This window comes from Grammomys surdaster, unplaced genomic scaffold (assembly GCF_004785775.1).
Source record: "Grammomys surdaster isolate TR1022 unplaced genomic scaffold, NIH_TR_1.0 191, whole genome shotgun sequence".
In the NCBI taxonomy this organism is placed as follows: Eukaryota; Metazoa; Chordata; class Mammalia; order Rodentia; family Muridae; genus Grammomys; species Grammomys surdaster.
Genome location: NW_021604636.1, coordinates 13,796,667 through 13,808,088, shown reverse-complemented (window position 1 = coordinate 13,808,088; position 11,422 = coordinate 13,796,667).

Here is an 11,422-nt window from a genome sequence, read left to right as displayed (position 1 = left end):
ACCAGACAGACTGGCCTCTTTCCCTGGACAACTTCCAAGGCAGTGGACTTAGGACAACATGCTAACCCTCTTCTTAGTCATACCAGACTGCCCCTATCTCTAATTGGAGATACTTATTACAAAAACTGAGGGCAAGTATATCTTTTAGGGAGGCCCTACTTAACTCACTTTGAATCCTACTCTGTCCCCAACTCACATTCCTGTGCCTAACCCCCTTACTGGAGGAATACATGCTCCCACCAAGTCCAGCACCTGAAAATAATGCTCAAACTTTGGGATATTTGCAGGATTTTCAATTGCAGAACCCCAAGGTCTGGGCTGAGAATAACCCACCAGGATTGACCACCCCACTAAGAATCAGTTATCATTCACTGCTACCCCAGTATGGGTCAATATGAGTTGGGAAGCCAAGCAGGAGATTGCTAAACACATTAACTGACTAAGTGAATTGGTGCTCCTCATCCCTGATCCTTATCCCTTGACATTTCCCTTGGAACACCCCTGTTTCTGGTCCTAAAACTTGGCACCCAGAACTATTGACCCATAAAAGATCTCAAGGAAATCACCAAGAGGGTAGAAACATCCCATTGTCTCTAACCCTCCTGGGTCTACTGCTACTAGAGAATCAAGTACACACAGAAATGATGCCTTCTTCTACCTCCCTTTGGCGTCTAGAAGCCAACACATTCCTGCCTTTGAATAGGCAGATCCTAAGGGAGGATCTACAGGACAACTGACTTGGACTAAGTTGCCACAGGAGTTCAAAACCTCTCTCATTCTTTGATGGGGCCTTGAGTTCTGACCTGACTTTATGGCAAAAGTATCCAGAGAGCACCCTGTTACAATATCCTCAAAGCCTCAGGAACAGAGGATGAATGTGCAAAGGCCACCAAATGTGGGAGTCTGCAAACACCACAGCCAGCAGAGTGTTGATCCATGTGAGCCAAGAAGGGACCCTAGTTTAATGTAACTCAGTAGCTGGTGCTGGTTCAAACTTTGAAAGTCTGACACTGGGTCGTCTATTTCAGGCATATGTAAGCACAGCACATTACCAAGAAACAAATCTCTTGGTAATAACTAACTTAATCCTATGTATACAACAAAGCTTAAGACTTTAAGCTTTGATGATCAAAACTCTTGTAAAGTATAAGTGGCATCTTCCATAAAGATAGGTTCTATAGATTAACTGAGAAATGAATCTCAAAGTAAACAATGCTCCTGGTAAGGGTCTCAGGGAGGATAGCACAGAGGTCACCAAGCCACTACAGCCATGCTTGTAAAAGAAGCTGACAAACTCACTTTGAGACAGGAACTGCTCCTAACTACCCTGAACTCTGTAGATCCCTCCTGAGGGAGACCTTAGAAAGGTAGATGTCCAACATTATCAAGTACTCCCCTTAGACAAGCCCTGTATTCAATTTTGCAAAAATTTAAACCATCAGTCCAGCCAGCCTACTACCAGATGAGAAACCAGCAAAGCCCCTCAATGGTCACTTGAAAGTGAGTGATGTGGTCCAATCCACTGTAGGAGGAGCTAAGGTGGGAGGAATAAGGAGAGGAAGAGGAGGAGTAGGGAAAGGAAGAGGGGAAGGAAGAGGAGGAGCTAGGAGAGGAAAGAGAGACGAGAGAAAGGGAAACATGGAGGTGGATGTGAGTATGTCTCTAGCAGTCAAAGGTAGTTGGTATATCTAGGTTGGGTATTGGGTTACACCTCTGATGGTATGGGTATCTTGTTATTGATCATTACCAAATATATAAAGCCTTTGGATAATCTAAGCATTAGAGTCTCATTTGTACCAAGCCTGCATGGTTGGTTGGGATGGTCTGGGCAATGCCCACCCTTGTGTAGACAGCCTGGAAGATTGGCAGAGCCAACTCCCATGCTAGCATCTCATGGGTGGCAGGGCTGGTGTTTCTGGCTGGCCGTTTCTAGCTGCGGCGCACATGTGGCCTCTGGCAATGGAACATTGTGGCTGAGCTAGGCAGAGCTGCCGCAGCTTAGATAGTCGGCTTGACCAGTGGCCATTTTTAAATAATTACTTCAAAAATCCATTAGGCCTGACCCAACACAGGTCTCTCTATAAGAAGCAGAAAATGCACTGAGAGAAGTTTTGTTCAAGATGGAATCAGTTATGCTCTGGCTGCATGTTTCACCGTGGACAGGACAGTGTGTCCCCAGTCTCTCAGCTGAGGAATGTCAGCACAAAGTGTTGAGGTCCTTCATTAACCCGGGTACTTTGCTGAGGGAAGGGCAAAGCCATCACTGTATACACAGATAGGAGGTGTGTATTTGCCACAGCCATGTCCATAGGGCCCTCTATAAAGAGAAGGGAATCCTCACCCCAGCCAGAAAGGAAATTAAAAATATAGACAAAATCTTGGCTCCAGGGGGCCTCTTCAGATCTTGGTCACCCTGCCTAAACCTAAATGGCTCCAATGCCCAAATTATACACAGAAAGAAACCAAATGGACAAAAAAAGAAGATGCTAGTCAAGACATAGAGAGTAAATCTTGTCAGACTGGGAAGACCCACACTCCCTGATGCTCTTAGAAAACAAGTAGTCATCAAACTCCACGAGGCCACCCACCTGGGAGCACCCAAAACTGATGAGTTACTCAGGCCCAGATATTACATCACTTAACTAGCCAATTTTGCCCACGACATTGTGTCCAGATGTACCTACCTTGTGTACACACAAACCTCAAAGGAAGAAGAAAAGCCCTGAAGGAGCCAGCACCCTAGGAATAAATCTGGACCCAAAGAAGCACACTCAGAGGACATTGGGAACTGTCCTTTATGGAGACAAAAACCCATGGTTCATGAGTATAAGTATTTGTTAGCTTTCATACTTTCTTTGGATGGGTGGCTTGTGGCTGCATGTTTTGGGCAACTTCTCCATGCATCTGCTGGCCAGAAATACAGACGTTCTGTTCAGCTTTACGAATGTTTAAGAATGTATGTTCTCTTGGAGGAGTTACCTTGCAACACTAGATAGCACAGCAAGACTGAGTTATGCCAGAGCTGGCTAGTACCAGCTCCAGTGAGAACCAATTGTTCCATCTCTACCACTATCTACTATATCCGACTACTATTAAAAAAAAAATACAGACCTGAAGAAATTAGTCAGATTGGCTATTAAGCTGTACTATTAAATTGTAGATTTGAAATGGTTTGTAATAGTGTAGGATGACTCAGAAGGAATTTGGATCACAATGACTAGACGGTAAAATAGAAGCATCAGAGGTGGCATTTCTAATCAAAGGAAGAGAAGTTAGGCAATAAATAGTGTCAAGACTTATTTGGCTCGACATTTTAAAAAAAAGAAAACACCAACTCACAAACGAAGAGAGCTTCTATCTCATACAAATTCAAATAATAAGCTGCCATTTTCACTAGGGTTGGCTAATGTTAAGTTGTTTGATAGGTAAGAATGTAAAGAAACTGGCTACATATTTTGAAAAGAAATTTAGCTATAGGTTTCAAAATATAAGCTGAACATATCACGTGGACAAACGCCCAGCTCTCATTTACTTCCATCTTCACTATGTGAATGCAATACTGTGCTTCACCTATGGATTCATATCTATATGTGCAACTGTTAAAAAAGTGCATGAACCTGGGACACAGCTACATACTTTAGATCTAGAGACAAAGCCTAAAGGGACACCTAAGAATCTTGAAATATATTTTAATGTTTTATTTCAGTAAGATAGCTTTGAAATATTCTTAACAAACGTTTAAACATAAAAACGTTAAAAAGAAAAACGAGCGCTAATATCAATTAGCACTAGAAAAAATCTCTTAGACTAATCAGCAGGACGATGATTCAGTGTTTCTTCTTTGTTTGCTTGTTTGTTTTTAACTATGAAAGCCTGTGGTGAGTGAGAACTAACGTTTCCTAAGAGACACTGACCTACTTTGTGGAACATTCTCCTACAGATCTTTCTTGTTGACCAGGTTCATCCTGGCACAACCTGAAAGAGACAGCTGTGCTCTCAGGTACAGGTCTGTTTGTTGTCAAGCATCAGTGATGCTTTCTTAATTTAGCAGTGTTATGCAGAGGAGTGGGCCCTGCAACCCTTTCATCACGGGCCTTACAAATTTCTCTCACTAAGATTACCAGATCCCCTGTTAGTCCTAGGTACTCGACAAAACGCTATCTTCTGGTCTAATCTGAAACTTGGGACTGAGACAGAAGTAAAAAAGAGAGACACAGGGCCTGCCTTGGGCTTCTGAAAACCCAAAGCTCACCCGCAATGACACGCTTCCTCCAAGAAGGCCACACCCACTCCAAGAAGGCCACACCTCCTATTGCCATTCCCTGTGATTCAAATAATGAATCTGTGGTAGCAGTTCTTATTCAAGCCACCATAGTGACTGTCCACTGATTTGCCCCTTTGTCTTGATTCAGAAACTTAGGAAATTTTGAAATAGAAATATCCAAAAGTAACGCTTGTTTCAGATGTTTCTATCATGATCCTCTGTTTTCTCCCAGCAGGGAACTAACTCCTGTCTCACTAGTGGTCGCCAGTCCTGCATTGTCTAGAACAAGAGTTATTAGTCACATTGATCACACACCCCCTTGAAATATGACTTATTCAAACTAAAACATGCTCTAAGTGTAAAATACATAACAAAGCAGTGATGAGTAAAATACCTACTAATAGTTACATGTTGATGTCCTGGCTGGTTTTATGTTAACTTCACACAAGCTGGAGTCGTCAGAGAGGAGAAGCCTCAATTGAGAAAATGCCTCCGTAAGATTGGGCTGTAGGCAAGGCTGGTGGGGGCGGGGTATTTACTTAATTAGTGATTGATGTGGGAGGGATCAGCCCATTGTGGGTGGGGCCACCCCTGGGCTGCTGAGTAAGTCATGTGGAGCAAGTCAGTAAGCCGCACTCTGTATGGTCCCTGCATGTCCCCTGCATCAGCTCCTGCTGCCACGTTCCTACCCTGCTTCAGGTCCTGCCTTTTGATCCTGAACTGCTATAAGTAACTGTAAGTGAAATAAACCCTTTCCTCCTCAGGCTTTTGGTGATGGTGTTTCATCACAGTAATAGAAATCCTAACTAAGACAGTTGATTACATGATGCGATATTGGATACAGAGAGTATCTTAGTCAGCTTTCCGTAACTGTAGTAAATAGCTGACGTGGTCAATTTGTGTAACAAAAACTGTTGATTGGCTCACTCTTTTAAAGCTGTCAACACAGGATGCAGCTGGCTCCGTGTTTAGGCCTGGAGGAAGGTGGTAGGTCCTGCAGAGGGCGCATGGTGGGAGAGAGAAATGCTGGGCCTCAGGCACTCCACCAATGGCTGAAAGACTGCACTGGGATCCTTTCTTTTGAAGGACTCCCTCTCCTCCCAGAAGCCCTAGGCTGGGGACTAATTATCGCAGGAACCACTGGGGGAATACTTACGATCCAAATTACAGCATTATTAACCAGACATGGAAGCACTGGTACACAATCCCAGTTACTGGAAACTAGGAGAAGAAGACCGAAAACTTGATGAGACCACACCTCAAAAGTTTTGGAAACAGGACCTCAGTGGTAGAGTGCTTATCTGGGATGTCTGGGACCCTGCAAAAATAAAAAAATAATAAAATAAAATAAACAAATAAAAAAAACACCCCTCCCAGAACTAGGGCAACAGATAAGTAAAATATATTATTAAAATCAATTTTACTCTCTTACATGTTTCAGTGTGGCCTATAAACAATGTAAAGTCACATATGTAGTGCCCCTCACACTTGCATGGGACAGCAGTCCTCTAGGCCACTACACTTTTTCACCAAAGACTCTAGATTCAAGAAAAACAATTGCAGAAATCATATGATCAAAAGAGAGATTGCAGTATAGTGCCTATATCAGTTTTCTGTTGCCTAGGTAGAACGCCCTGAGAAAGGGCCAATTTGGTTTCAGGTGAAGACATGGTAGCCAGAACAGAAGGCTAGCCTGGCAATGAGGAAGCAGGAGTGATCATTGTCCCTCTGTACACAGGAGTGAGTGTGGGTAAGTGGGTGAGGGGCAACAGGAAGTAGGGATAGGCTACAGAACTTCAAATCCACCCTCAGTGGCAGACTTCCTCTGGCAAGGGTCCACCACCAAATGGTTCCATAACCTTCTCAAATGGCACCATTAGCTGGGGAGCAAGCTTTCAAACACATGCACCAAGTAAAGACAATGTCTATTCAGATCTCCAAAGTGCCATTTTCCTCTTGGCACTATTACTGCCCTCTGTGCGCCCAGGACCTAATAATGCTATTCCAATTTGTTTTATTCAGCTCTAAATAAAAGCAATAATTTCATATCTGGGTCCTAGGAACAGTCAAGCGAGATAGAAAGTCCTGAAGTTCTCTTAAGAGAATTCAAGAAGGAAACGGTATACAGCACTCAGGATACCACCACACCAGTATCTCAATGACATTACCAGCAAAGGACTTCAAAGACATCGTAGTGAGAATAAGAGAAACAGGGAGATGGCCTCGCCAATTCTCACAATAAATCTGTGCAGTCTGAACCAGTTAATATCTCCATTTTACTACGGAACAAGTTGAGGTCAAAAAAGTTTGTCAGCTTGCCCAAGATCACGGACTACATGCCACATTTTAAAACCTATATATTACATTTTAAAGCCCCTTCCCTTTTTTAGGCATTTAAATCAGATGAACTGTACAGACATTATAACGGTGAGTTTTATTGTCAGTTTGACACAATCTAGACTCACTTGGGAAGGGAGTCTCAATAAGAGATTGTTTGGATTAAGTTGACCTATGGGCATGTCTATTAGGGATTACCTAGATTGCATAAACTGAGGAGGGAAGACATGCCCTAGTGGGTGACACCATTCCCTAGGCAAGCAGATCTTATATAAGAATGGAATAAGTGAGCTGAGAGCTTCTGTCTTAGAGTTTCATTGCTGTGAACAGACACTATGACCAAGGCAACCCTTATAAGGACAATATTTAATTGGGGCTGGCTTACAGGTTCAGAAGTTCAGTTCATTATTATCAATGTGGGAGCATGGCAGCAACCAGGCAGGCATGGTGCAGAAGGAACTATGAATTCTAGATCTTCATCTAAAGGCTGCAAGAAGACTGGCTTCCAGGGGGTTAGGATGAGTGTCTTAAAGTCCACAGCCTCAGTGTCACACCTACTCCAACAAGGCCACACCTACTAACCGTGCCACTCCCTGGGTTAAACATATTCAAACCATCACATTCTACTCCCTGGCCCCTATAGGCTTGTTTGAACATATGATTCTATGGGAGCCACACCTAGCAATAGCATAATAAAAAATACACTTAGTCCAACTTCCAAAATCCCCATAGTCTATAGCAGTCTTAAAAATGTTAAAAGTCCAAAGTTCAAAGTCTCTTCTGAGATTCATCCAATCACTTAACTGTAATCCCCAAAGCAAAACAGGAAACCAGCTGGACAAACTCCTAACTCTGCATCTTCATGGCTGATGTCAAAACGTTCTTCGGGTCGCCAAATCCTTTTTCATCTTTGTTGATTGCAACAAACTTTTTTCTGGGTTGGTTCCACTCCCTGTTAGCAGATTTCCTCAGCAGATAGCCCACAGCTCTGGCATTTAAAACATCTTGGTGCCTCCAAGACAACTTCAACTTTACAGCTTCTTGTTCCAATGTATGGGATCCACACATAATCTTCTAGGCTCCTCCGAAGGGTTTGGATCACATCTCCAACTCTGCCCTCTGTGGCACTCTAGATTGGTTGACTCTACTACACTGCTGCTGCTGTTCTCGGTGATCATCCCATGGTACTGGCATCTCCAATATTCTGGGGTCTTCCGCTGCAACTAGGCTTCACCAATAGCCTCTCCTAGGCTCTCTTCATGGTGCCAAGCCTCAACTCCTTTGCATGACCCCTTCAGTCCTAGATCATTGCAGCTGAGGCTGCACTTTCAACAATGGCCTTCTGTGGCCTCTCACAGTGCCAAGCCTCAGCTGCTGTCTATGACCCCTTCATGCCTTCAAAACCAGTACCACCTGGGTGATTCTTACACATTACCAGGTCTAGCTTCACTATGAGGTATAACCTTGGCTATCTCTGGAACACAGTTTCTTTGTGCTCTCAGAAAACACTTCCCAGAAGATTTCACCTCAGTGATGTTGGTCTCTCCTGAATCACTGCTATTTATTAACTCCAGCTAATCAGCATCAATTGTCCCAGTAGTTCCTTCTGTTCTTGACTCTAAATCCAGAGCCACACGCCAAAGCTGCCGAGTTTTGCTGCTTGTTGGTGCTGGAGCATGGTCCCCTGTTCTACTACCACTTTCTGTTTTTCAACTCCCTCACTGCTTAAACTTGGCTGTCCTGAAACTTTCTCTGTAGATTGACCTTGAATTCAGAGATCTGTATGGCTCTGCCACCAGAATTCTGAGATTAAAGGTGTGTACCACCATAACTGGACTTAAGCTTTCCTATACCTAGAACTTGCCCTGTTCCAGACTGGTCTTGGATGCAAGAGATCTGCTTGACTTTGTCTCCTAGGATTAAAGCTGTGTATCACCATGCTGGGCCTAAGCTTTTCTTGGCCACTGTTCCTCAAGATCTGGATCAAAAGCCGAAGTCTTCTAGACTCAAAATCTAAATCACAAGTAAACTTCCATCACTGGATTGCAGTTCCTTCCAGATTAAAATCCAAACTATTTCTTGTTCAACTGAAAATATAAACAATGAGTTTAGCTGGGTGAGATCTTGTCCTGAGATCACTACTCCCTTAATTCAATTTAATCTCTTTGAACGCAGGATTCAGGTCCATTTCACTTCCTGGTACCCCTTTAATACTTGAGCCATGTATTTTGTACTTTTCCTTTTGATGCTTGCTATGCGATTCAAAATGCTCCTCATGAGACTTAACCAGAGAACAAAGTCTCTGCTGGGCTTTTTTGAGTCTTCCTTTGTCAATGTAATTAATATAAATCTCTTTACCTTAGCCTCAGGCAGACTCTTCAGACATGGACAAAAAGCAACCAAAATACTACAACAACAGTTTCTTAGCCACGTATTAAAATTCTTCTCCTCTAAAACCTCTAGAGCCAGGCTTCCACTGTTCAAGTCACCCTCAGCAACAAAGCCTACTAGAATAGTCCATTAAGCCCCACTTAAAGCATTCTACTGCTTTCCAAACCCAAAGTCTCAAAATCCATATTTTTCCAAACAAAAGCATAGTCAGGTCCATAATGCCAATACCCCACACCTGGTACCAACATCTATCTTAGGGTTTCTTTGCTGTGAAGGGAGACCATGACCAAGGCAACTCTTATAAGAACAACATTTAATTGGGGCTGGCTTACAGGTCAGAGGTTCAGTTCATTATCATCAAGGTGGGAGCATGGCAGTGTCTAGGCAGGCATGGTGCAGGAAGAGCTGAGAGTTCAACATCTTCATCTGAAGGGTGCTAGGAAAAGATTGGCTTCCAGAGTTCTAGGTCTTAAAACCCACAGCCATAATAACACACTTCCTTCAAGAAGTCCATACCTATTAATAGTGTCACTCCCCGAGTCAAGCATATTCAAACCATCAACTATGTGTGCACAACTACTATGTGTGTGTTAATCCATAGTTCTCTGCTCTTGACTGTAGCTGTAGTGTGACAACTTCCTTCGAAGTCCTGCCACTTAGATTTTCCTGAAATGTTGAATTTTAACCTCAGATTGTGAACCAAATAAACTTTCTTGCTTAATGTGCTTAAATCAGGGTACTGGAAATTCAGGAAAGTCAGATACCTATGGGAGGACCAGATCCCAAAGCCACCTCCAGATGATAGAATGTCTCAAGAAGACAAATGTCACTTGAGTGTTATTGAGAGTAGGTGAATGAATCAGATGCTACTATCCCCTATTGATAATGTAAGCAAGGCAAACCATAAGTTATACTTGGTTGCACACACTGATTATTCACAGAATGTTGTTCGATCCATCACAGTTGCATGACTTCAAATAATGTTTCCCCATTTTCAAATAAGCTGACTTGTAATGGTATTATGATGCTCCCAGGAGGCAAAGATCCAAGAGACCCTAAGAACCCTGAAAGACCATAAGAGGACAACATGTCTGTCTCCTTGCCATCCGAAAATGGAGATAGTGGATGTCATTCTGTACTGACTGACAGACATCCTCAGTATGAGGAAAGGCTACGAGACCACAGGTATGTGCCCCTCAACTTGGTTCTCAGATTTTCTACTCTTTAAGGCTCCAAGATGGGGAAAGGGCCAAAAGAGAGGAAGAATCATTCAGAAAGAGAGAGGGGACTTTAACATATTTCACTTTCAGGAAAATATCCATTTGACCAAATAAGCATTACTTATTTTGATAGACTTGAATCATTTTAAAGAGTTGTTTTGTAACTGTATTTTGATTTTAAACAGATAAGCAATTATTTGATTTGAAAATATTTATATGTTTAGTTGTATACATATGATACTCTGTAGAAATTTAATTTTAAAAATCTGGTATTCGTAGAATTACTTGCTCATCTTTTCCACTTTTAAAATGAAGGCGTGATGTATAATAACAGTGAAATGTGCACTTTTTAGTATACATTCCCGTGAACTTTGACAGACATAGGCATCTAGCCACTACAATAACTAACGTAGATGATCCCTCCATGAGAAATGTCTACTATCTCAGTTTGTAATTAACTCACATCTGTGAACTAATTCCACAGCTCCTGGGAGACATTGGTATGTTTTCTATGCCCTTGCAAAAAAATGTTATATTACTGTCACTAAACATTTGGAGACTTCTAACAAACTCATAAGTCAACCAGTGATGTAGTTTAACTGATGTACACTTTGCATAGTTTTGAGTTGGTACATATGTGTGAAACCATTATTACAATAAAAATAAGGAATATATCTCTCCTCTTCAAAGGTTTCCTCTGGTCTCTTTGTAATTTTACCAGCTTTACCTTCCCAGGGTTCATCCCCTTACAATCTCTAGTCTGCTCTGTACCATTGTAGATTGCTTGGCACTTTCTAGAAGTCTTATAAATTTTGTACTCTTCGTCTGGTTTATATTCAGCAATTTTGGGGTCCATGTGCTACTGGAAAATTGGGGTCTATTAGATTCTGCCTAAATTCCACCCCACTGTTACCTGGAAACAGCCAGGTATGATCTTCCCCACAGATACCTGGCAACAGCCAGGTAGGCCTGCCCACTATAAAATGGGCTGCTTGCCCCTCCTCCCTCTCTTGATCTCCTGCTCTCTTGGCTCTTGCTTCTCTCTCCCCCTCCCCCTCTCCATGTGCTCATGGCTGGCCTCTATTCTTCTCTATCTCTCTTCTCTTCTCTTCTCTTCTCTTCTCTTCTCTTCTCTTCTCTTCTCTTCTCTTCTCTTCTCTTCTCTTCTCTTCTCTTCTCCTCTCCTCTCCTCTCCTCTCCTCTCCTCTCC